The sequence below is a fragment of the Gekko japonicus genome, unplaced genomic scaffold (assembly GCF_001447785.1).
Source record: "Gekko japonicus isolate JY-2015 unplaced genomic scaffold, Gekko_japonicus_V1.1 scaffold2091, whole genome shotgun sequence".
Taxonomy (NCBI): domain Eukaryota; kingdom Metazoa; phylum Chordata; class Lepidosauria; order Squamata; family Gekkonidae; genus Gekko; species Gekko japonicus.
The window spans coordinates 49,524-77,097 of NW_015162014.1; the positions used below are offsets into that span (position 1 = coordinate 49,524).

Sequence of the window (27,574 nt, forward strand, 5' to 3'; positions counted from 1 at the left end):
TGATCACTGAAATCTTAAAATGGAAATTAAGCTGTGCAATATACAGTTGTTCCTTTGTAAAAGAAAATGGGAAAAAAACCAGATGCTATTGGTGCGAACTAGCTCTGGCAACAAACATGTGTGGGCTAGGTGCAGCCTCTAAGACTTCAACCTCCTGAACATCCTTATTTTGTCAAAAAGAGTTCACAAATTGCACAGTTGCAGAGATCAGCTTGAAATGGTGGTGGCAAAAATGCAAAATGCTAGAAAGCTATAAAACATATAAAAGAATCCCACAGTCATTATGTTTCATTTCCAATCTTCACCTTTCCAGATTTTTCAAGACCTGACCTTGGAGTTTTTTTCCTTCAAACTTGACAGTTAAAGTTTAGAATATGATTAATGGTTTGGACCCTGTACCTGCCTCAGCTTGCAAGTCCTGAGCAAGGCTATTGGCCATAGAATGTTTTGGAGATCATTAACTCATAAGGTCACCATAAACTGGAAGCCACTTGATGGCACTTACCACCCACCCCCCTCCTTCTGCTTTCAGAGCACCATCTTCCTTTGCAGAGAACACTGCTCCAGTGCTAGGTGCTTTCTGCTTATGCAACATCAGCATCTTGTTAAGAACAAAAAGCTTCAGCATCAGAGAAGCATTCTCTGAAATGATGTACCACCTCTGCAAAGGAGGGCAGTACTGCTCAAATGGAAGGAAGGTAGGTGTGGAAGCCAGCCCGCTCAAATAAATACAAGGTGGTTACCACTTCCTGTTTGATAGTGACTATATATGACATTTAGATCAATTACACTGCAATATACAAATTAGCAGCAGCTGTATGCCTCAGGATGGTGCCTATGCAATCAACCAATGCTCCCTCTAAGTTGTGGAGTCTTGTGAGCAAAAATTCTACTTTGTGAGCTACTGGCATTAAAATTGTGAGCGAGCGACGTGGCTCCTGCATAAATTAGTTTGCTCTGGAGCCATCTTTCATGAGCTAAGTCAAAAATGTGTGAGTCAAAGGCTAAAAAACTGTGAGCTAGCTCGCACTAACTCAGCTTAGAGGAAACACTGCAATCCACCCTCATTAATGAACTAGTTGCCAAGCTACTCTTTTTAGCACAGCTTTTAGATTGTTCTCTGAAGTCAAACTTTCCTGGCTATTCATCAAAGTACACTTCTCGACTAGCACCACCAGGAGTATAAGCCTATTAAGAAGCTGCTTTACAACAATACAGACTATTGGTCCATCTTGCCCATAGTTTCCATTTTAACTGCCAGCACTTTCCCAATCTCTTTCCTAAACTTGCCATCAGAGATCCTGAATATACAAGGGATTAAAGCAGGGGTGGTTTGGGTGGTGGTGGAGCAAGCTAAACTAAGTGGCCCTTGTAGTGCTGGAAGTGCTACAAGATCTCAGCCACTTGTTGGATAAACACAAATTTGCATAGCTCTGCCTGGAGTGAGATTACATTACAGCAGTGTGCTGTTATGACGGCCCTGTCCACTTCCCTCCATCAGAGGTGAGATTTTCCCTCTGTTTTTCTTTCCCTGTCTGACTGAGCCGCCCTAGTAATGTGTTTTCTTCTTTCCTGAAGAACTCTGGCTGTCTTACCCTGTCAAAGTATAATATTTTGGCTGTTTGCTCATCCCAGAAACCTGAGGGAAGGGTTGCGATCGCCCTTTATCTTAGACCACTGAAAATGGCACTTGAAATGTTTTTATATTCCAAATTAACAAAATATTTTATTCAACATAGAGGGGGAAGGTCAGGTGAAATTGGGGGCTGAAATTTCTGAGGTAAAACCAGTACATGCACAGACTTTAGTTCTTATGTTTCAGGCCAATGAGAGTTTCCTAAGCTATTCAGAGTTCCCTAAAATCTTTATGTTGAGAGGCTTTTGTTCCAGTGTTTCCCTCAAACACTTTAGTACACTTTCTTTGAGTATTAATATAAGAACATAAGAGAAGCCAATGTTGGATCAGGCCAATGGCCCATCCAGTCCAACATTCTGTCACTCAGAGGCCAAAAATACCAGGTGCCATCAGGAGGTCCAGCAGTGGGGCCAGGACACTAGAAGCCCTCCCACTGTTTTCCCCCCAAGCACCCCCGACTAAGAGTTCCTATCTATACCTTGTGGCTAATAGCCACTGATGGACCTCTGCTCCATATGTTTATCCAATTCCCTCTTGAAGCCATCCATGCTTGTAGCTGCCACCACCTCCTGTGGCAGTGAATTCCATGTGTTAATCACTCTTTGGTTGAAGAAGTACTTCCTTTTATCTGTTCTAACCCGACTGCTCAGCAATTTCATTGAATACCCACGAGTTCTTATATTGTGAGAAAGGGAGAAAAGTACTTCTTTCTCTACCTGCTCTAACTCTATTCTCTAACTCTTTGGTTTCCAGAAGGTTGGTACACTCTTTGCAGTACCCAAACCTCTTCTCTTGAAACACCAGTACTTGTCTTGAATTTTTAAACTAACTCTGAAGGTTTCTACAGGCAGTTTCTTAACACACCAGACCAGGGGTCTCTGTACTCTTCAGAACTAATTCCCTGTTTGACTGATTAGGGAATTTTCTCGTCTCTCTAGACGATCTATCCCCTCTCCTTGGCCCGAATGGGAATCTTCACCTACTTCCCAAACTACCTTGCCAACTTTCCCCAGTTCTCTTGTCTGTGTTAAACTGCTCTCAGTCAGGGCTGAATTCCAAAACTGTCAGTACTCGACTCTTCTCAGCTAGGACTGAAATGAGATTGCCAGTACTCAACTCAGTTAAGGCAGAAATCTGTCTCCTCAGCATGCAGCTCTCAAGTCTTTCTCTGCTCAGCTGATGCTAACCAATCAGATCTTTTGCAGCAGCCAGTCACTCAAAGCTCTCTGGCTCTGTGAAGAATTAACCCTTCACACTTCTTCAGCTGTTTGTACAGCACTTCTAAGCTTTTAAAAAGCACAGTCCATCACAGCTGTACCAGGGGCTGCCCTTAAAGACTGTCCGAAAGCTGGATTGGGTCATAAGAACCATATAAGTCCAGTCTTGTTCTTCTATACTGGTTCTCTGTTTGTTTCTGGGTTTAAAGTGCTGGTACTGACCTTTAAAGCCCTGCACATCTTGAGGCCAGCATAACTCAAGAACCACCTTCTCCCATATGAACCAATCTATTGATTCTGATCCTCTTAGGAGGCCTGCTTTGGTTGGCCCTGTCACCTGAGGCTAGGTGGCAACTTGAAGATTGAGTAGAACCTACAGAGTTGCCAGCATAAGGGCCACTGAGCTTGGTTTTCTTCTGTCTATCAGTGGCCTCCCAGGGCAGCAGCCCACTAAGCACTTTCCTATTAAGCTAAAGGGCTATTCCAACTCTGGATTTAAGTAAGGACCATTTCTACCCAAAGCATGTGCTTCATCACTAGGCAATGTGGGTTGTTGTTATTATATGACTGATAAACTCTCTTAGGATACAATCTTTGGCTAAGTGTTACCACTTCACTAGGACAGTAGATTGTAGAACCACCCCTCTCCTGGTTTTAACTATGCTTTAATCAATTTTGAGGAATGGGGGGGGGGGGAACTCCCTGGAATTAACTGTAGTAGTCTTAGGGATTTAGGAATCTAGCAATCAAATTAGCAAAAATGAAATAAAAAATCAGAAATCTGCCAAACTATGGCTGAATTCACTTTGCAGTTTTAGGTTAGCAGCAACACACAACAAGTTGCATAATGGAATATAGTTTAATTAGAGCTACACACTCTTTATTCTTGGGAATATGTTGACGGTTTGCCAGTTCAACTTGGATGCAAAGCATTCTGATATCTTGCCCATGCTTTTCTTATTATCTCATACTAGAGAAAAGTAGTTGGTGTGGACACAGTAGATGAATAAATCACAGCACACATTTGGTATGGTTAAACTGTGGCCACATCTTATTTAACTGCTTGAGCAAACATTCATAACTGTAATGGATTAAAGCAGAACAGGCTTCTGAGCCATTACCTGACAACACTGGGCCAGTACTCAGACACTGGCTGTCTACAGTACAGCTTATATGGAAAGCTAACCCCAAGCCCAATCTTCTGATAAAAAGCCACAAGACTTGGGTACTAGCCAGAAACTAATTTCCCTTCATGTGAGCTTTCAGATGCTGACAAAAAGGGCCTCAGTAAAAGAATGCAGATCTGTGAGTGGCCTGGGGCAGCCTTTTTTTGTAAGTTTGGGCTGAGGTCTGTGTTCAACAGATAGATGGGGCAATTATTCCACAGCAGTGATCAGTAAATCCCCCTGCCCCCCATGGAGAGATGCCTTACAGAGCAAAAGCTGAGGAAAATACCAACACATTTCAGACAGAATCCAGCCTCAAATTCTCTGCCGAGCTTCATACTGGTCTCAGTCAGCTATTCTTCTTTTACCAGATCTTTTTTGGCCTGTCCTTTGTGGACAGATTCTGAATATGTGATTACCATGGCTACTGTTTTTGCTGTTTGTTTTGTATGGTGCTGCTCATTCTGAGTTATGAGGTTATATGGAAGACAAATTTGCTGGATGGGAACACTTCCAGTCCCTTCACATCCAAACATCAGAACTCCTTCCCCTTCCTCCTCCATGTCACATTTTAGAGCTGGGAATAAATGTCCCCACTAATTGCAGGCAGCAGCTTTTATGGCCATTAGCAACACCCAGTGGCAACAGCACTTGCTGCAGCTGTGCTCTTCAATCTAATTGTACTCAGGCTGCTGTACTCCCTCCAGACTGTGCAGGCAGGAAGAGAAATCCCAGTAGGGCTGCTACATAGCTTGTCAGGACATCATCTAACTTCTCTTGGCTGTGTGTGTAGTTCTGACCATGGACCCAAAGTATAAGCAGGATAGTGGAGAAGGGCATGGGGTTTAGAGTGTGATGTCACAGAGCTGCGTTCTTCTTCTTTTGTTAAAACATTTCCGTCACTTCTATTATGTTGCACTGTGACAAAGAGAGGAAAGTCATGTGCATTTTCGGGGTGCTTACCAACATTTTATTCTGCTTTGGTTAATTTTGTTCTTAATCCTTTTTCGTTCGTTTTTATTGTCTTTATTTATTCTTAGTTTCCATTGGACTCAGCGTGAAGTAAATTTTCAGCTGTAATTTTTTTTCTCTTGTATATCCAATTAGAATTCTCAGGGGAGAATTTTAATCAAGGGCTTCTCCTTGCGAAATTTCAGACAGAAAGGGCAAGGGTCCAAATTTTATAAATAATTCATTTTCTTATGTACAGAGCGGGCACAGGAATATGACTGGCAATCCTAAAAGGTAAGCAGAATAGTGGGCTGTATCTAGTACTAGGCAGTGATATTGTCGTGATAGTCCTTTTTCCAAAAATATTCCCCAACAATGGAATAATTTGCAGAAATCCAGTGTGCAGAAACTATTAGTGCAATTTCCTTTGGTGGCAACATTAATATACTCCAATAATTGGTCAACATGTCTGTTCCATATTCTCTTGACAAACTGAAACAGCCATCAGTAAGGGGTTGGAATTCAAAGAATGTACATCCTTCCCCGATCATTCTTTTTTTTTTTTAATAAAGATTTCATTGACTCCCCTAAAAAGGGGAGGTATTTCGCTTAAAAGAAGAAGTGGGAAGGGAAGACAGTGGGAGAAAGAGAAAGCTGAGTGATATATAAACTGGTAAATTAAACTGTTAATAATGTCCAATTAATCTTCTTGGGCTTCTTCTGTATGCTGTCAAACTTCTTTTCTTGGTCCAGTCACATGTAATTCTCTGTTAGTATGTTAGTAATGTTCCTTTGAATTTCTGTTAATAAAAAAGTCTCTTCTGGGCGCATTCAGAACCGCTTCTTTGCGTGCTGGGTACTTTTACTGTCGCTGACGTGAAGGAGCTTCCTCTGTTATCTTCTCCTTCCGACTTGTTCGATCGTCCTTCGGGTTGCTGCTAACACTCTCAGTTCATGCACTATAAATCCTCTTCCTTTCATGCCATTTCCGAAGGTCCCCCGCTTTGAGAATGGTATTAATTTCATTTTCACTTTTGTATCCGCTCCCAAACTCTCTGCCGGTTCCTCCTCGCAACTGTTGACTTATATAAGCGCTTGTCAGGCACTCCTCGCTGTCACAGTTCAAACTTTTCCGTTTTACAAAACTCCCGTCAGATTCACAGCCATAAACAGTCCAAACATTAAACAGCCGGCTCTCACACACAAGTAAACGCCCAGACGGAAGTCCCTCCCTTCTTCTCCGCTCGTTTTTGAATGGGAGCAACTTCTTGATGCTATTACCTCAAATGATACTAGGCAGTTTTGGGCCATAATTAATGGGGCCATTCATCCTGAAACTCTCTTTATATCAACTATATCTTCTGATACGTGGTACCAATACTTCTCTCTTCCTTCATTTTGCTAACAAATTTTCCGTTTTTCAAGAGGGACGTATTTAAAGTCCATCTATTTCTAGGCTTAGCTTCTTGTAATTCCACAGTTATAGGCTTGTGATCTGCAAAATTTCCAGCTTCAACCTCTGCTTCCAGTACTCGACCTCTCGGCCGAAAGAAAGACTCCCCCCTAGTGCGCCCTAAAGCGCCCCGGATCCGAGCTCCTCTCTTCCTGAGGTGCTTGTTCGGGTCTCCGCTCGCGCGGATTCCCTCCTCCACCACAGGCGGGTGAGACGCCCTCGGGAGCGACCCGAGGATGCGTCCGCCATTCGCGCTTCCCCGATCATTCTTGAAGGCTGTTTCTTTTCCTTTTCTTTATTTTTACATCAGATTTAGTTATAATTATTTATGGGTTAAATGATTCAGTTTGTGTTTTGATCAATCAATATCTGATTGTACATATCAAGCTGTTTTTATTTTATTTTATTTCTTGTAAAAGCTATTGACACCATTTCACAGTAAAGAAGTTTACTGATGAACATATATTTTAGGAGCATTTCATACAAGATGAATTTCCTACACAGATATTATTTCCATGTGTAGAAATTGTAAGCTGCCACTAGGGGAGTATATCTGGATAGACACAAACTAAAATATATCTGAAATGAGCCATTTGAGCTCAGACTGTGTGTGTGTGTGTGTACACACACACACACACACACACTCCCAGAATTCTGAGATTAAAAGTTATCTCCTGGAAGTTTTGGAGTTGTTTTGGGGAGTGGACTCTAAAATTGACCCTCTGGAAGCCTGAGTCTCCAGAGCCTTGTGAAGGCTTCCAAAGCCTTGAAAAGCCCTGTCCAGATGTGATTTTTTCGAGACCACCTCTCCCCATATGAACCCCACAGAACACTGCATTCTACGAACCAGCACCTCCTGGTAGTCCCTGGCCCTAGGGAAGTCTGACTTGCCTCAACTAGAGCCAGGGTATTTTCAGCCCTGGACCCTGCCTGGTGGAATAAGCTACCTTGTGAGATCAGGGACCTATTACAGTTCTGCAGAGCCTGCAAGATGGAGCTCTTCCACCAGTCCTTCAGTTGAGGAGGCAGGCATCCACTTTGATTTAGCCTCCAGTGACCACAGATCCTAGAAGCTGGATTGAGACCACACTATCCTGTTGAGGTGCATTGTTGTTCTAAATGCTGGTGATTTTACTGATTTAATGCTGATGATTTTATTGATTCTAATGGATTATTATAATCAACAAGGGGTGGACCCGCGATACTCGCGGGGGTGGGGTGGGGAGGGAGGCAGAGCTCCAAACGGAGCTCCAAAGTCAGAAGGCGGAGGAGGAAGCAGCAGGAGGAGGTAAGTCCCCCCCATCCTGCCGGTTCCTCCCCTGTTCCCCCCGCTCGATCTCCCCCCTCTGGCCTCCCCCCTGGCTCCGAAGCGAGGCCCCCCCTCCCGGCTCACCGCTCACCTTCCAAGCGGCGGCGGTGGCGGTCGCAGAGCGTTCACTGCACATGCGCAGGGGACGCTCTGTGAGTTTCGGGGGGATTTAAACATCCCCCTGATGTTTTTTTTCCAGATTTAGGATTTTTGTGCACACATGGGGACCGCCCCACGTGCGCACAGACCTCTCCCTCCCCCCCAGGTCCCCCCGATGTGCGGATTTAAGTATCTGCATCCCAGGGGGCGACTTGAGAATTAGATATATAGATGCTGTGGAGTCTTGTGAGCAAAAATTCTACATTGTGAGCTACTGGCATTAAAATGGTGAGTGAGCGATCTGACTACTGCATAAATTAGTTTGCTCTGGAGCCATTCTTCCTGAGCTAAGATTCTGTGAGTTGGAGGCTAAAAAACTGTGAGGTAGCTCACACTAACTCAGCTTAGAGGGAGCACTGATTATAATATGTTTTAATTATAAATCTGCATAAATTGCAGACCATAAATTGGTACCTACCCTGAGCCTACAGTGTGGGGAAGGTGGGATATAAGTCTAATAAAATAAATAAATAAATAAAATAAGCCCACGTGGCAGCTAGGGAGTCATTCTCTGGCTTTCAAAGCCTGTGAGCTCAGCTTCAGCAGCCCAGAGAAGGAGAGGCCAGTGGCTGTGATGTGGTCCTGGAAAGCTGGTAAGTCATGCCTGCCTTCCCTTTTTTCTTAAAAAAATATCAAAGCATTACAACGGGTTCTTTTTAATGTCAGGACAGATTTTTTTATATGGTATGCTTTTGGGTTGCTCTAATTCCAGAAACCCCTAACTGTATCTGAAAGTTGTTCCAAAAATGAAAACCACCTCCCTTGAAAGTCTAGCATACTGAAAAGCATGCCCTATTGAAAACCAAACCCAAAATCAAACCAGAAATTTTCACTGTGCACACTCCTAATTGCCACATGTGATGACATTGACTACACACCATGAACTAGTTAGCCACATACAAGCAGAGTATATTCCAATTGTCATACAGCATTGTCTTGTGTTCCCTTCTAATTATAGAAGGATTGTCATGACAATGCCTGCTGGGAAAACAGGGTTGCACTTACCTGTAGCTGATGTTCATTGAGGTCTTCTGTGCAGTCGTACATTGGGGACTGTGCATGTGCAGGCCAACAACAGCAGATCTTCTTCTAGCTTAGGGGGCATCCATGTGTTCATTGGAGCTGTTTATGTTTCCCTCCCAACTATCACATGGTTCAACAGCATGCCGACGATGAATCCCTCAGTTCCAAGTGAGCCACTACAACCACCTGACAATTTAAGATCGTAGCAGGGCAGGTGGAGGGAATGTGTGTCTGTACAGAAAGCCTTGATGAGCATCAGTTACAGGTAGGTGCAACCCTATTTTCAATCTATGTCTTCTGTGCAGTCCCACATTGGTATTTTAGCAAGATTTTAATTCAGGAGGTGGAATGAGCTGCTTAAAGACAAACCTTATTGAAACACTGATTGTAATACAGCCTTGCTGACAGACGCGTCTCTTCTTGCATCCAGGTCCAATGCATAATGTCTTACAAGCATGTCAGCAGACAAACACGTCACAGCTCTGTAGATTTACTGTATCAGAACTCCTCTGAGAAAGGTTGCCAATGGCACTTGAGCTCTAGTTGAATGTCCATGCACTACTAATGGGCATGACACACCCACTTTTGAATAGCAAACTCTTATTTCTGACACAATCCATCTAGACAAAGTCTGAGACAATGCCCTTTTCCCTTTTGAAGCTCCCGCATAACAAATAAACAACGACTTATCTTTTCTAAGCTCTTTTGTGCTATCCAAATAAAACAATAATGCCCTTCTAACATCAAGCGTATGTTTCTTTCTGAATTTGAAGTTGGTGATTTAAAAACCCCCAGTAAAATAATTTCCTGTGCGATACGAAACGAAATTGTAAACTGGGCGTTGTCACTACTCCTTCTTGAGATAGCCTAAGAAAAGGAGGGTCCACAAGAACTGCTGCTAACTCACATGCCTCGCTGACATAACTTCCAGTAGGAAACACACCTTCATTGATAAAAATTCTAAAGAAGCTGTAGCTAAGGTCTCAAATGTTTAGTTATTAAATGAGGCAATACTAACAACAATGACCATTGATGAATCAATATAGGGTTTGGAGGATCCTAATTAATTAATCCTTTAAGAAATATCTTAGATAAGCTACCAGAAAAAACTGACTGACCTTGAACATTTGGGTGGAATGACGAAATTGCTGCTAAATATACTCTAACTGATGACTGAGATGGACCTTTTCTTTTCAATTCAAGTAAATACTGTAAAGTGAGAGCTAGAGGTGCCTTTTCAGACAAAACCCCTTTTGTTACCGCCAATGGCCTGCCCCGTTTTTGGGGAAATTAACTATGCAGTGGAGGAGGCCAGAGGGATACCAGGGACTGCTCACCTATATATACCAAGGTCCGGTACAGTAGGAAGACTCCAGATTTGAAGAGTGAATCAAATAGTTTTATTGAAAAATTTCCATAATGACAAACATGCTAAGCATTCAAGAAAGAGCATGCAATTCAGAGCTAAGAAAGCAGAGGTGATGACAACAAACAGAAGGGTCAGTTATGGGCTATACTACCTGTCTAGTCATGCAGAGGTCTGTGAAGAAAACAGCACCAACGACCAGTGTTCCACGCTATGGAAGGCCCAAAGAAGAGACTTAGGGGGTGTACTAAAAAATGTAGGCGCCCTCTGGGGGTGGTCTCTGGGGCCAGAACATGAAGGGAAGAATACTTGTGAATGGCCCTACCAGAGCAGGATGAAAGGGTTTCATGACCACAGATGCCTCAACTGTGAAAGGTTGAATAGGTTCCCCGTTTTAGATCAAAGGGAAAAGGGATCTTTGATTGATGTCAAGAGGGATAATTTGAATATTTAATTAGTTCCTCTTGGTATCCTGTGGAAGGGGACAGGAAGGATAAGTGCTGAGGCAGGAGGATTTCTCAAACCAACATAGGTATCACACAAAAGGGCTCCGTGGGGGTTTGGAGACAGAGGTGCTATTTGCCATACAGCTACTGAATAGCTATAAAACATGTAGATAATTTACCTGATGGAACTCACTGTTGATATCATATGTATATCCCTGTGGGGTGGAGGGGTGAGAACTGGAGGTTGCTCCGAGGGCTGCCTGAGAATGAATGGGACAGCCACCACTTCTGCTCTGGCCGAGGGATCAACATCCCAACTGCGGAGTCATGTGTTTCTCCGTGCTGTAACACTTGAGGCCATCGCTCTAGCCAACTGTTGCATAGCATCCAGTGAAGCATTGGCAGCAAATGCTGTAGCCAAAGCTATTTTCTTGAGCTCATCCTTAAGGTCCTTAGGTATGCCACTTTCTGCTTTTGCCAGGTCAGATGCCCATACATAGGCTGCTCTGGCAAAGAGCGAACACGTAACTAAGGCCCAAAAGAGAGTTGGCCGTGGCTTCAAAATCTCTACGCAGGGCTTGTTCAATTCGTTTGTCACTATGATATTTTGGTAGACCATCTTCTTCCACAGGCAGTACAGACATGGAGGCCAGGCTGTTAATCAGGTCATCTACCACTGGGAGTTTGATCTTTTTTGATGCCTCTGGTATGAGAGAGTAAAACTTAGCAAACATAGGGTGGTTAGTCTTAGGTTTGCCAGGGTGCTCCCATTTGGCTTTCATAAAAGAGTAAAAAGCTGCTGGCAGGGGTACCCTCACAGGTTTGGACCCAGTCTTTGGCAAGGTTTGCTCTGACCCAGTAGGGAAACCTGAATCCTCTTCTGTGTTTTTTGGAGTATATGAGAGTTTAAGTTTTCCTAACACCTTTGGCAATAATTTGCTATAAATCTCTTGGGGGAAAAGCCTAGATTGAGCAGTGGGTACCGTCTCTGACTGATAATTCTCCCTCCTCCGTATTAGACATGGAATCTGAGGAGTCAGAGTCCCCCTCATGGTCACTCAACAACGGGCTATGCTCCCTGAAGGACTTGTCTTCTTCTTCTCTTCTGCCCCTTTTAGGCTTGGGGGGTGAGAATGGAAGATTTGTATTCACTTACCATGAAGCTTGCTTCTTGGTGGTCCAGAGTGGGGCAGTCCTTGACTCCTTACTCCTGGGACTAAGCCACTCCCCTTCCACAGGCAGGGCCAGCAAACTTTGATCCCAAAGAGGGAGTGGCTTATCCTCTGACTCCCCAGTCATACAGAAAGCCAACCTTCCCCATGGTTCTGCAAAAAAAAACTTATCCCGCATAACAACCATCACTTCCCATTCAGGGTTCATGAGATAGAGCACGCCACAGATGTAGGATCAACCATACAAACCTTTATTTAACAACTTCTGAAAAAAACACAGTAGCTGTCAGGAACAGCAACATCAAACAACTTACGCAGCATAAGTACATAACTACAGTAACGTCCCACCGTAATCCTTCTTGTTCCCTAAGTACCTGGAAGTTACCTCCGCAAAAACGAGGGTGGGTAGACTGCCCCACTCTGGACCACCGAGAAGGAAGCTTCACGGTAAGTGAATACAAATCTTCCATTCTCCGGTGGTCCAGGAGTGGGGCAGTCCTTGACTCCTTACTCCTGGGACATAACAAAGCAGGTCTACCTCAGGGTGGGTCAAATGGCTTCCGTTACTTAGAGGACCTATTGCAGCACTCTCCTACCAAACGCTGCCTCTGAAGCGACCAGCTTATCTATGCGATAGTGTTTTGTAAAAGAGTGGACCAATTTCCAGGTTGCTGCCCTACAGATAACTTCTAAGGAAGGAAAAGCCCAATAAGCCGCTGATGTGGATGCCCCATGCAGGGAATGCGCCGTGACCCCCTCCGGAGGAACTAATGCCTGCAATTTATATGCCTCCACTATACAGCACCTAATCCACCTACTCAATGTAGACGTAGACACGGACTTGCCCAATGAAGACGGACGGAAACAAACGGACATAGATTTAGTTTTCCTCCACCCCCTGGTCCTATCCATATAGAAACTTAATGCCATACGGACGTCCAGGCGGTGCCACACCTTTTCCCTCTCATGGGTAGGATTTGGGCAAAATGAAGGTAAAACGATATCCTCCGATCTATGGAAACATGAATTTACCTTCAGGATGAATGCTGGATCCGGTCTCAGAACGACCCCGTCACAATGAAACGTATATAGGTCCCTATGTACTGATAGAGCCCTCAGCTCTGAGACCCTGCGAGCTGAGGTGATCCCTACTAAGAAAATCATTTTCAGGGTAAGTTCTTTAACTGGACATGATGCCATTGGTTCAAAAGGCTCCTGGCATAAAGCCTGAAGCACTGTATTTAAATTCCAGGTGGGAAATCTATGTGTCTGGGGTGGGTTGAGCAAGGAGGCACCCCTCAAGAACCTACAGATATGGGGATGATGTGAAAAGGATCTACCTTTCTTCACCTCTCTCACCGCAGACAGAGCCGCCACGTGCCTTTTTAACGTGCTCGTGCCCTTTTACAAAAAGGCTAGCACTTCCCCCACCTGAGCTGTCATCGAATCCAACCCCTTCTCCTTCCACCAAGAATTAAACATTTGCCATGTCCTATTATGTATCTTATTGGTAGACAATTTTCTGGAGGCTAGCAAGGTAGACACCACCTCTTGCCCATAACCCATTGCTTCTAGTTGCCTCCTCTCAACCTCCATGGCACAGCGGTGGCACAGTGGGTATATCCCACTGTCTTAACATCCAAACTGCGTTAGTTCAAGCCCCGCCCTGGTGTGAGCAGCCAGCCTGTTGCCCCCAGCTCATTGTCCACCCAGCGATTCGAAAGCTTCAGCGAGTAGATAAAATGGGAACCACTCGTTAGAGAGGGTGGGCACACCAATCTCCCTTGTGGGAGGGTGTTAGCTGACAGTCGGGATGTTCTGGTCGAGGTTCGGAAAAAGGCGGAAGTACTTCTTGGCTACAAAAATCCTTGCAGTGGATGTTTCCGGCCAGACGGTGGCAGTGTGGCGATTTGACATACAGGTCCTGAAGCCTCGTCGACAAGCAGCCATTCAGAAAATGACTGAGCCAAGCCAGAAGACGTTTACACCATGTAGTGACAGCGTGTGCAATTAAATGAATAAATGTGGTCGTCCCTATCCCCTATGAACATTGTTAGTCCCCTGTCTAAAACGTGCAACTGTACATCGCTTTGAGCCCACTGGGGAAAGCGATTAATAAATTGAAAGTATTATTATTATTATTATTATTATTAATAAGCAGGTAGATGCCACTGCTCTATCACAGAGAGTCTCAATAAATCCTGGAACCATGCCCTTCTTGGCCAGAAGGGCGCTTTCAGAATTGTCCGCTCTCTGATCTATGACCCACTGCACGACCCTTGGAATGAGAGGCAGAGGAGGGAAGGCGTACAACAGAGTTCTTGGCCAGCTGAGGTTCAGGGCATCCATTCCCAGTGTCCCTTCCATGTGTGTTTTGGATACAAACTTTCTTACTTGTCGATTCTGAATCGAAGCAAATAGATCCACCTCTGCGTTTCTGAATCTGTCGCCAATCTGTAGGAACACCTCCTGATTCAGCATCCACTTGTTCTGATCTACGGTCCGTCTGCTCAGCCAGTCCGTTATGATATTCTCTCGTCATGCTATGTGTATGGCCTTCAGGGATAGAATCTGAGTCTCTGCCCACTGCATCACTTGAACTGTCTATAGATGTAGTCACTTGAATCTTGTGCTGCCTTGTCGGTTTATGTAGGCTTTTGCTGTCATATTGTCTGTTTGTACCAGGATGTGGGTGCCAGCTAGTTGACTCTGCAGACGATTTAATGCCAACTTTATAGCTCTGAGCTCCAGGAAACTGATGCTCATGGCCACTTTGGATACTGACCATTTTCCTTGCACCATGTGTCCCATGGAGTGGGCTCCCCAACCGAAAAGGCTTGCGTCCATTGTCACCACCGTCCTCTGAGGGTCCCTGAGTGGAACCCCTTCAGTGAACCTTGTTGGTACAAGGCACCACAGAAGTTCCTGTCTCACCTTCTGGGGAAGTTCCACCTTCTTGACCATCTTGTGTGTTATCTCCTGATAATGTAGAAGGAATCTCTGCAGAGGCCTCATGTGAAATCTGGTCCAGGGTAGCAGGTCTTGGCAGGGCACCATCATCCCTAAAAGGCAGGCTAGTGTCATCACCTCCTGCGATGATGTTCCCATCACCTGGTTTAAATTCCAAGTGTGAACTTGTCTCTCCTGTGACAGAAACACCTTGTCCCGATTCGTATCTATGTTGACTCCCAGGTGGGTAGGTTCCATTGTACTTTTCTCCCTGTTTATCACAAAACCATGTTCCTGCAGAACTTTGACTGTCAACTCTGGATGTTGCTACGCCCCTCGTCTGGAATCTGCTTTTATCAGGATGTCGTCAAGTTAGGAGAAAAGTGCCACACCCTTCACCCATAGAAGAGCCACTAGCGATACTAATATTTTGGTAAACACCCTCGGGGACGACGTCAGTCCGAAAGGAAGGGCTCGATACTGGAAATGCTTGCCATGGTACACAAAGCAGAGAAATCTTCTATGATCGACTCTGATCGGTATGTGCAGGTAGGCTTCCGCTAGGTCTATGGAGACCATGAAGTCCCCTGCTTGTATAGCTGATAGTATTGTCCTCGGCGTCTCCATCTTGAACTTTCTCATTATGATGTGTTTGTTGAGCCACTTCAAGTCCAATATGGCCCTGGTGTCCCCGTATTTCTTGAGGACCATAAAGAAGATAGAGTAGACTCCTTGAGACTTCTCTGAGTCTGATACCATCTCTATTGCTCCAATGTAGAGAAGATGTTGTATGGCCTGTTCCATAAGTCTGTATTTGTCTAAGAATTTCTTCTTCGGTATCTCCAGGAAACGCTGCAATGGGGTTCTTTCAAATTCCAGTGAGTAGCCGTGGGACGTCTCCAGTACCCACCGTCTTTTGCCACTGACCGGAAAAAAGCAGTAGTCTGGTCTTGGCATAGTCATGCTGACTGTCCTTTTTGGGGACCTTTGGTTCCTTGTCCTTTTCCTGAGAAATAGTTGGTTCTGGTATCTCTGGACTTGTTTTGCCAGCGACCTTTGAACACTCTGGTGGTACTCTGTCTGTCATAACATCGGGAGTCTCAAAAGGAATGAAATCAACATCTGGTCCATGTGTCCTTCTTAGATGGGAGAACTAATTTCTTGTCTTTGTCCTCGACCAAGCAACGATCCAACCCTGACCCGAAGAGATGTACTCCCTTAAATGGTACTGCTGCCACCTTGGCCCGCACTGCTGGTTCAGCATCCCAGTGTCTCAGCCAGGTGTTCCTTCTAGCCGTCACACTACACACCATAGCTCTAGTTGTTAGCTGCATGGCATCCAGAGAGGCATCTGCCACAAAGGCCGTGGCTAGCGCAATCTTTTTTAGTTCATCTTTGAGACCCTTGGGAATGTCACTGTCCACCGTAGTCAACTTGGAAGCCACGTGTATGCTGCTCTAGCAAACAGGGAGCCTGTGGCAGAAGCTCTGAACAACATTGTGGATGCCTCAAAGTCCCTGCGAAGTGCCTTCTCGACTCTCTTATCGCAGTTGTCTTTCGGCAGTCCATCCACATCGATGGGGAGCAGAGATGTGGAAGCCATTGAGTTGATCAGATCGTCCACCACAGGAAGCTTAATCATCTTGGAGGCTTCTGGGATGACCGAATACAATTTAGAAAAGATGGGGTTGCCAGATTTTGGATTGGCTGGATGTTCCCATTCTGCCATGATGACACTGTAAAAGGCTACAGGGAGAGGCACCCCTGATGTCTTAGCTGTGGTCTTGGGAATGGCTTTGGGAGAACCAACAGGAAAGCCAGGATCCTCTTCGTCTACCTTCTCCTTCAGGGTGTAGGTCAACTCCAGTGTTCTGATCACCTTTGGTAGTAATTTGTTATATAGGTCCTGTGGAAAAAGCCTGGATTGAATTACAGGTACTGCTTCCTCCTTCTCTGCTGATAGCTCTCCCTCTTCTCTCTCTGGTGCTGATAACACAGAGTCTGAGTCATCCTCAATGTCACTAACTATGGGAGTAAATCGTTTATTAAGTGTGGCGGTTCTGCGCCTTTTAGTAACAAAGGGACTATCATCTGAACTGGGGCTCCTGTCTCTTTTTGAAGTAGACCCTGATGCCTGGGCAGCTGTTGTCTGCTGCCATAGACCTCTAAATTCTTTTTTCATTTCCTCTTTAAGCCATGTAAGTAGGTTAGATTTGTCTGCCTCATCTGGGGGCTCCACTCCCCATGATCCAGTATTGTTGATCTGAGAGGGTTCCACCTCCTCTGAGCCCAGGGAGCTTGAAGTTCCGACCTTGTCCGCCATTATAGGGAAACCTGAAAGTGAAAGTGGCAACTATCACTATGAATAAGAAACGAAACCCTCCCCAAAATGGCATCCTCCCCCCCCAAAGGCAGGAAACCCATGGGGTATGGCAGAGTTCCTGGCATTTGTGCCCTGTTCCTCTGTGCACCACCATGCCGACTACACAAGGGTTGGGTCGAGTTTTGCAACAAGGAAGTGGGGAGGCGTTCTAGTTTTCCGCTCCAACATGCACTGCCTCAGCTGTCTTCTATGTCCCCCCTGTTGCTGATAGCTTCCCACAGCTTTAGTCCTACTGTGATTCAGTCAACCCTGTAGCCTGCTCCAGAAACTTGCACCTCCTCGCTCTTGTAAGGCAGAGGCACTTTGTTTCTGTGCCGAAGGGATGGTGACGGGGCTTCCATGCCGCCCTTGGCTGCCAGCGGACCACACTGCTCTCCCTGAGCTCCCTGCGATGTCCGCACCATTCCAGCAGGGAGGATACCGCGTTTCCCAGTGGGGTCCAGGAGCTCTTTTCTTTTGGCGCCATGACTGCCAGGGGGCCTCCCAGGACTGCCGATGTCAACTCTATCTCTACTGAGGCCTGCGGCTCTCGGTAGAAGGTGGGGTGGGAAAGTCAGTTACCTTCTTCCACCTCCGAATCTCCTGTGGCCTCCTTTCTTCTCGGGATCTCCGTGCTCTTCAGAGCACAGCCAGCACATCCTGCACCGAAGGCAGGGCCGGTAAGACTGGGAGTCAGAGGATAAGCCACTCCCTCTTGGGGATCAAAGTTTTCTGGCCCTGACTGCGGAAAGGGAGTGGCTTAGTCTCAGGAGTAAGGAGTCAAGGACTGCCCCACTCCTGGACCACCGGAGAATGATCTGCTGGATTTTTTCTGTCTTCTCAGACCTGAGTGTCTACTGGGGTTTCTACCCCACTTTGGTTAGGAATCAGTAGATTTCCTGTGGTAAGAGGCCTGCCATAAGTCCTTGAATGCGTTTTTAATTTCAGACTTAAGCCCCACTAGCAGATCCACTTTGGTTTGTTCCTCTGGGGAACCCATTTCTTGGCCCTCAACCTGGGACGTTTGGGAGTTATGAGGTTCTGTGGAAGCAGCCAAGACAAATTCACAGGTCCTGTTATCCAAAGAGCCAGTTTGGTGTAGTGGTTAAATGCGCGGACTCTAATCTGGGAGAACTGGGTTTGATTCCCCACTCCTCTACTTGCACCTGCTGGATTACTTTGGGCAAGCCATAGTTCTGGCACAGCTGTTCTTGAAAAAGAGCAGTTTCTGTCAGAGCTCTCTCAGCCCCACCTACCTCACAGGGTGTCTGTTGTGGGGAGGGGAAGGTAAAGGAGTTTGTAAGCTACTCTGAGACTCCCTTGTGTAGTGAAGAGTGGGGTATAAATCCAATCTCTTCTCTTCTTCAAAGATGATCCTGAAAAACCTGCCTTAGTCACCATTCTGTAGCCCTGTGGAAATGAAAGTAAAAATACTTCTAAGCTCCCTAATAAGATGGCCGCTTCCCGCCTTTTCTGCCTTAATTAGCATTAGCACCAGTTCTCCAACTCCCTCCCCACCCAGAGCATGCCCTGGTGTGTAGGATTAAGAAGAAGGAATAGTTTTCCCAGCCACTTACTTCTCCAGGTATAACCTGAGTTGGACTGAGCAAAAAATGAGGGGGGAGAGAAAAAAAAGGGGTTCCTTGAAGCCAAAAGAGCCCTCTGCCCCTGAAAAAGTCCTCTTCTAAGGCTTCACTTCTCTCCTCCACTCCCCTCAGACTAGTGCAGCCTTACTGGGATTCAGACGGGAGGTTGGGAAGAACAAGGATTCCAGCCTTCCCTCTGGCGATGTTCTCTCACCTGCAGAGGGAAGAAGGGGCCGGATTCCTTGGCTGCCAGGGGAATCGCTGTCACCATGTCTCTCTCTGGCCTCTCCCTTGCTCTACCGTGATTCCCTCAGCTCACCCCAAATAGGGGAAAAGGGAAGGGGGGGCTTCGCCAATTCAAAGGGAGCAGGAGCATGTCTGCAGCTGCCAGGGATCTCCCAGCACCATCAGATGGAGGGGCTTTCTTGCTGCCAGGTGACCCAGCCAAAGTCTCTTAAAGGGTACTAGTGCGGTACCTGGGTCTGTCTAAGGCTGCGGTCCCTTCTCATCTTCTTTCTTCATGCTATTCAACACCATCGACCTGCGTCCTTCTTCTATGCAGGGCTGGACAGACTGGGGAAATAGAGGGCAAGCCCCTGCCCTCAGGGACCAAAATAATCATCCAGCCCTGCCTTCAGAAGAGGAGCTGTGATCCCAGCAGTAAGGACTGCCCCACTCCCAGGACCACCAGAGAACTAAAATAAACAGGAGTGGAGACAGTGGACACCCTTGTCCTGTACCTTTTTGAATTACACGTGGTTTAGTTAAATCACCATTAACAATGATTTTTGCAGACTGTATAGATGCATTTCACCCATTTTATAAAATTTTCTCCAAAGTTTATATCTTAAGAACATAACAACATAAGAACATAAGAGATGCCAATGTTGGATCAGGCCAAAGGCCCATCCAGCCCAACACTCTGTGTCACACAGTGGCCAGAAATACCAGTGCCATCAGGAGGTCCACCAGTGGGGCCAGGACATTAGAAACCCTCCCACTGTTGACCCCCTCAAGCACCAAGAAGACAGAGCATCACTTGCCCCAGAGTCCCTATCTATACCTTGTGGCTAATAGCCACTGATGGACCTCTGCTCCATATGCTTATCTAATTCCCTTTTGAAGCCGTCCATGCTTGTAGCCGCCACCACTTCCTGTGGCAGTGAATTCCAAGTGTTAATCACTCTTTGGGTGAAGAAGTACTTCCTTTTATCCGTTCTAACCCGACCGCTCAGCAATTTCATGGAGTGCCCACGAGTTCTTGTATTGTGAGAAAGGGAGAAAAGTACCTCTTTCTCTACCTGCTCTTTCCCATGCATAATCTTATAAACCTCAATCATGTCACCCCTCAGTCGTCGTTTCTCCAAGCTAAAGAGCCCTAAGCGCTTTAACCTTTCCTCATAGGGAAAGTGTTCCAACCCTTTTATCATTCGAGTTGCCCTTTTCTGCACTTTTTCCAAAGCTATAATATCCTTTTTAAGGTGTGGTGACCAGAACTGCACACAGTATTCCAAATGAGGTCACACCATTGATTTATTTAGGGGCATTATGATATTGGCTGATCTGTTTTCAATACCCTTCCTAATAATCCCCAGCATAGCATTGGCCTTCTTTATTGCAGTCACACACTGTCTCGACATTTTCAGTGAGTTATCTACTACAACTCCAAGATCTCTCTCTTGATCAGTCTCTGCCAGTTCAGACCCCATCAACGTGTATTTATATTTAGGATTTTTGGCTCCAATGTGCATCACCTTGCACTTGGCCACATTGAACCCCATTTGCCATGTTGACGGCCACTTGCCCATCCTTGACAGATCCCTTTGGAGTGCCTCACAATCCTCACTGGTTTTCACCACCCTGAACAACTTCGTATCATCCGCAAATTTAGCCACTTCACAGCCAAATCATTAATGAACAAGTTAAAAAGCAGTGGACCAAGTACTGATCCCTGCGGTACCCCACTGCTTACCACTCTCCACTGAGAAAATTGCCCATTTATACTCACTCTCTGTTTTCTATATTAGCCAGTTTTTGATCCATAAAAGGACTTGTCCCATTATCCCATGATTTTTGAGCTTACTTAGGAGCCTTTGATGAGGAACTTTATCAAAAGCTTTCTGGAAGTCAAGGTAAACAATATCTATTGGATCCCCCTTGTCCACATGTTTGTTCACCCCCTCAAAGAACACTAACAGGTTAGTGAGACAAGATCTTCCCTTACAGAACCCATGTTGAGTCTGCCTCAATAGGTTTTGTTCATCTATGTGCCTACTAATTCTTTCCTTAATAATGGTTTCCACCAATTTACCCGGTATCGACGTCAGACTGACTGGCCTGTAATTTCCCGGATCTCCTCTGGAACCCTTTTTAAAGATGGGAGTGACATTAGCTACCTTCCAGTCCTCAGGAATGGAGGCAGATTTTAAGGACTCTAAATAAAAAATTCCAGTACAAGTTGTCAAACACCTTCTCTGCGTCCAAAAAGATCAATGCGGCTTGTTTTTCATTATGCCTCTCTAAGTATTTCAAAGTGTCTAATACAACCCTAACATTGTCCATTTTATTAGACGTGCCATTCTGAGAGTATGGAATAAATATAAGCCTAGGCTTTGTCGGAAAACACCTCTGCGGCTCTCAACACAGGAAGCATTTTTTAGATGAGAGATGGTAACCAAAAAGAGGTGGTTAACGTACTGTGATATATTAGAGTTTACACAAGGAGATTGTAAAATGAAATCAAGAGAAAATCTGGTAATATAAGGATATAACTGGCAATGTTTTTTAATATGCAATTGCTAGAAAGGTTTAAAATAGATAAGAGAACTTGTGGTTTTGAACAGAATTATTTAAGAATGACAAAGATGTTATTGCAAAAATGTAGAAATTGTTGTTGAAATTTGAGACAGAGGAAAAACAAATTAAAGATTGTATGGTAAAATGGGCTAAAAACTGGGAGATTGCAGCTCTTCCCCCCTTGACCCTGGGCAGACATAGGCCTGGAGGAAGATCTTCCTCTTCCGAACTGCTGGTGCCGCTGGAAGCATCTATGTGGAGGATACTCAGATCTGCCTTGAGGATAGGCTCTTTGATCCCTGTAATAGGACTGACACAGTTGTCTAGCATAGGTTTTTTGCTTAAATCCCATCGTTTCTGATGGAGTTACCCACAAAGATTTCACTGTCTGGTGGTTCCTCTTGATTTGAGTCAGGGTTACATCTGTTTTGTCAGAGAATAAGGTACTACCTTCAAATGGGAGATATTCTACCCTTTGACACGTATTCAATAGCAAGGCAGTAGATTGCAGCCATACATGTCTTCTTAGGACAATTGATGAGGCCTTGTCTCTCATTGAGGTGACTGCTGAATGCCTACTTGCATTAATTTGTTGCTTAGAAAACATTATGTTTTAGTTTGGAGAACCTTTGCTAATGACTAGTATCCTGCCATGATGCCTAAATAATTGGCAGTCCTAATCTAACACTGTTAAGGAATACATCTTCCAACCAATTATATCCATCTTCCTCCCTTCTTTATCTGCTGGCACAGGGTGATACCTCTGTCACCCTCTTAGCTGTATCTCCTCAGTGACTAAAGATGATCGTGGGGGATACGTTCCTAAATAACCACAATCACCTTGTTTTACTCTATAACATTTTTCTAAAAGTTCACTCGCCATTTCTTCAAGCTCTTCAAGCATCAGAAACACCACCACTCCTTGTGAATCAGAATATAAATGCTGTAGAATGTTATCTCTAGGCATATGAGAGGTAGTTGATACATCAATATCCAGAGCCTTAGCCATGAGAAGCACCTGCTCCTTATACATCCTGAGATCTTCTGATGGTGAAGAGGATAGTTACTTTCCAGACTTTCCATCGGGAGATGGGTCTGATGCCACTTCAGAACTCCTCATCCAATTCAAACCTTGGCTCACATAGAATAGAAGTGGGTGGAGTAGCTCTAACAGCCAAGGCTGAAATTCTCATAGCTTGGTATGCATGGGATGATTCCAATCTCAGAATTGACTTGCTATACTGTCCCATTCCTGCAAATATGTGGGAGACATAAAATAATACCATAGTGTCATCTGTATCTCAGCTGTATCGGATCCGGTGGAGGGACTATATCCGTCCTGACTTCACCTTCTGATACAGGACTGGCAAATAGATGGTGACCCAATAGATGGTGTTCTAGAAGTTGGATCGGAGGTCGGTTCCCTTTATGTCATTGGTTCCAATGCTGGAAACAATTCAGTATGATGCTGTCTTGAATCAGACTTCACCTCCTCTTTTCGCTTGCCCTTGCTCTTTGTCTTCTTTGCAGGTGGTTCCAAAATGCTTCTCAGAACCGATGGAGACTGGGTCTGTACTCTGGATCTCTCTTTATATCCCAATGGAACAGAGGTTGCCAATTTCATGGACACCACAGGCAGCATCTTAGATTTTTCTGCTGCTGGCAATTCCATTGCTTGCAAATCCTTCTCCCATAACGCCACTGTGATGGACTGTGCTTTGAAAACTCATAAATGCTGTATAAACATGTGACACATTGTGAAGAGTTCACAATGTGTCACATGTTTATACAACATTTATAATGCCTCACAGAGTCAGAGAGCCTTTGACTGACAGGCTGCTCAAAGGGATTTCATTGGATAATGTTAGTTGAGAAGAAAGAGTTGGGAACAGACTGCTGAAGATAATTTAGTTTATCACTGACTGAGGACTGAGGAGGTGGCAAGGAGAGTGGGAGGATTGCTGAAGACACCCATTCAGGCCAGAAACAGGGACGGAGCTTTTAGTTTAGAGAACTAATTCCCAGCCCATTTGAAAAGGGAGATAGCTCTAAAGAGTGGAGTGATCCCTAGTGTGTTCAGAGGAGGATTTGGGGTACTTGGTAATGTATCCCTGTCTTCTGAAACTTGAAGAGTCTGTTAAATTCAAGAACACATACTGGAGTGCCTAGCAGACACTGAAACCAAAGTCTCTCATCTCAAAGATTCTAAGACTTTGTGAAAAGCTTAAAACTCTGACTTGCTGGAAACTGGAGTCTGTGAAATTACTAAGTTATTTCAGAGTTATTATTGATTCATGTCAGACATTTCACCCCTAATTTCACTTGACCCCCACACACACCTTTATTGGCACTGAAAGCACAAAACATTATGGGAATACAGCAAAATACTAAGATACATCAGTCACTTACATTTGGCTATTCAAACCTTGTCTTCTGATTGCATAATGTAAAGATTTTGCAATGGCCTCTGTTATTTCACAATTAGAATTAAACAGAAGAAAGTGAATAATTGAGTCATCAGAATGCCAACACTTACCATCTAAAAGTGGAGTAATAAAATGAGATCGAATATCCCTATAAAAGGGACAATGCAGTATGGTGTGTGTAGTGGATTCTATATCTTTTAGAGAACAAGGACAAAGTCTGTCTGCATATGGTATCTGGCGGTACCTCTCTAAAAGCACCACCGATGGCAGAACATTAAAGCGTGATATTTCCCCCTCTATGTTGAATAAAATATTTTATTTTTGAACTCTCAAAAACCTCTTTGGTGCCACTTACAGAGGTATAAGTTAAGGAGGTGATCTTGTCTCTTTCCTTAAGTCCCTGGGCTGAGCCAGCATCAAAATATAATAATGTGACAGCGTGGGACAGTCTTAATCCTTCAAATAAGAAGAAAATAGATAAAGAGGCTGCTCAGTCAGAAAGGAAAGAAGACAAAAATGGAGGGAAAATCCTGTGTGTGAGGTAGGCTTGCCAAGTCCCCCCAGGGGGCGGGGAAAACCCCGCCCCAGAGGCCCGTTCCCCGCTGCCGGTGGATCGGGCCCCGGGGGGAACCTTACCCCCAAAGCACGCGACGTGCACGTCACCCGAAAGTGATACGACCACGCTGGGCATGCTGGGGGCGGGGCCACGGTAATCCGAGGGAAAACTCTATGGTTTTCCCTCAGATGGTCGTGCCCCCACCCCCAGCATGCCCGGCATGGTCGTGTCACTTCCAGGTGATGTGGTTGCGGCTCCAGCGTCACTTCAGACTTGGCAACCCTAGTGTGAGGGAGGGAAGAGGGCAAGATAACCACAGCCACCTTTAATTTGGAGGTTCTATCAGAGGGAGCCTTCTGGGTGAATTGCTGACAAATTTTACACCCCAACACATTATGGCCCTCACCCAGGCATATAGCACATGAAATGTGCTCATCTGTTTGTGTCATCTTTGACCTGCATTAGTTACATTTTTAAAATAAGCTCTTCTGTGCCATGAGGCAAGAGAAAACTCCCAACTTAATCAAGGGCTAAAAAAGATGCTATGAACAGCAAACTTTAAAGCTGATGTTCTCCATAATAAGCTTTCTCCTTTAAATCAATGCTGTCTTCTTCTTTTGTAGCTATTAAAGATGACAACACTAGAAGACAACCTACTCCATTGTGGCAAAGAAGAAACGGAGAGAGACAGGGGCGGCATTTCATTGGACTATGTGACCTTTGGGAGGGAAATGGATAAATGCCTCCAACGAGCACGTGGATGCCCCCTAAAGGTTTTAAGCGCATAGGTAAGATCTGCCATTGTGGGTCTGCACATCTGCAGTCCCCAATGTGGGACTGCACCGAAGATGAAGATGAACAGGGAGATTTCAGGTTGGTGGGGAAAAGGCAGCAACCTTCAAGCCTGTGAGGATTTAGGCTAGTATTGCCCAAGGTCTTGCACAGATTTATCTCTGGGTCTCAGAAGACTTGCAACAAGAGGAGAAAACAAAGTCTGCATAGGACTCAATGGGAATAAGGCATGACTGGCCACCTGTGAAAGGATTAAACACAGTGTTTGTTGGAGAAAGGCAAAGGCAACAAGTTGCCAGTCAACCCCAAATCTCTCTCCGCTAAGGCTGCTTTTAGCTGATACATTTTTTAGGGACCTGCCATCATTTATAGAACAATTCTAAGTAGAAGTAAGTGCCATTTTATTCAATGGGGCTTACTCCCATGAAAATGCTTTTAGGATTAGGGTAACATTTTACACAATGGAATTATTCCAACTATAACATGCTTCTATTATTTTGAAAAAATAAACACAAACACACAAATACTTAATATCTTCAGGACATTTCCTAGACATTCAAAGCATGTCATATACCTTATATTAGTGTATACACTATAAATGCAGTATATACTACAACCCCCTAATGGATAGTATGATGACAATAAAGTGGGGAAATGTTAGCAGGCTAAAAGTCAGAATTTGAAGCAGGAATTACATTTGAAAATTAATGCATTTTAAAATCCAGAGAAGAAACCCCCACTCTTGTTAGCACAGGAATATCCTCATGTCCTTGACAGACAACAAAACAGGATAAATGACTTTGATATACTTTAACCAATCACCATTTATGACTGGATTAATTATTAGTAACATAAAACAGACAACATATGGGGAAAAGATGATACACTCTAATGGGTTCCATTAATTACAATTGATATGTGGACCACCAAGTTGTACACATGTGAAAAATTCAGCTGGACACCAGATATGTGTTTTTAGAATGGTGTGATAGAACAGGGTGGGAGGCCATCAGAATCAATGAGCTTATATGTGCTCTTTTGGACTTCCTTCTATTGTCTCTTCATTTGTCACATGGTTGTGACTTTAAATTACTCTTTTTAAAGACACAGGATTCTGCCTTATGAAGCTGAACAGTGATGATGCATCAACTGCATAACATCCCTTCCTTCATAAAGTTTATTATACCATTAATCTCTTTCTCTTGAACTAAATACAGTATATAGAAAAGATAAATCTTTATAGTAGAAATCATTATTTTCATTCATATATTCAAACTTGTATGCTAAACTTTCTGGTGGCATGTCTATAATGGAATAAAAGTCATATTACAGATAGAGCTGGATTTGTGCATAAACGTAGTGAGCTACAGTTGAGGGCCTCAGATTTTAAGGAGCCTCGGAACACCCTGTCCCTAAAAATTACTAAATTACCTTTTTTCTTGGTTAATGCCATGGGCCCTTTTCAATGTGATACAGTTTAGGTCCTCACTGTATCTTAATTCAGCCCTGATACACACGTTTCAATTTTTTCAATTAAAAATCAGTAAAAGAACTTCAACATCTAGGAATTTAAAAGCAACTGCATTCATAAATTATATATTTAAAATATTCTTCTTATTAAAAAAACATTTATACACAACACAACAGATCTAATTCTGCTCAGACAATATATACCCCTAGACTGTTTGAAGTGACTGTGCTTATGTTAGTAATAAGAACACATCTACCAATCATATTTTTATCCTGCCTTTCCTCAAAGGAGCTCAGGGCAGTATACATAATTTTCCTTTTTTCAATTTTTTTCAAAGAGAAAACTGTTTCTCAAACCTGTGAAGGTAATTATGGTTGATAACTATAAAAGAGTATATTAATCTGGCATAGAGACAGAAGATTCACTCTTTATACAAATATCAATTGTGAGCTGCAGTACATTCCAAATAGTTGGGGGCGGGGTAATGATAGTCCTTGAGTATTTTCTCATGAAAATGAAACAATCACCCACTATCCAGAATGCCTTAAACCTAGCTGTTCAATTGATGCTGAAATGGTCTGGGGGTAGATTTTTCCAGCAAAAATAAAAATCAAGGAACAAAGCCACTTTAAGGGTTCCTGATGATTAATATAAAATGTATCTATATCCATAGATATACACACTAACAAAATAATGAAAATTCACATCTGACATTCATACCTAGGAAGTGAAATGAAT

At 44.3% G+C, this 27,574-nt stretch overlaps 1 protein-coding gene across 1 annotated transcript in view; it reads right to left on the minus strand.

Annotated features, from left to right (window-relative positions):
• The window catches only part of LRRIQ1 (leucine-rich repeats and IQ motif containing 1), a 155,566-nt gene that overhangs the window by 36,877 nt on the left and 91,115 nt on the right, over positions 1–27,574 (minus strand). The gene's annotated exons all lie outside the window — the stretch shown is intronic.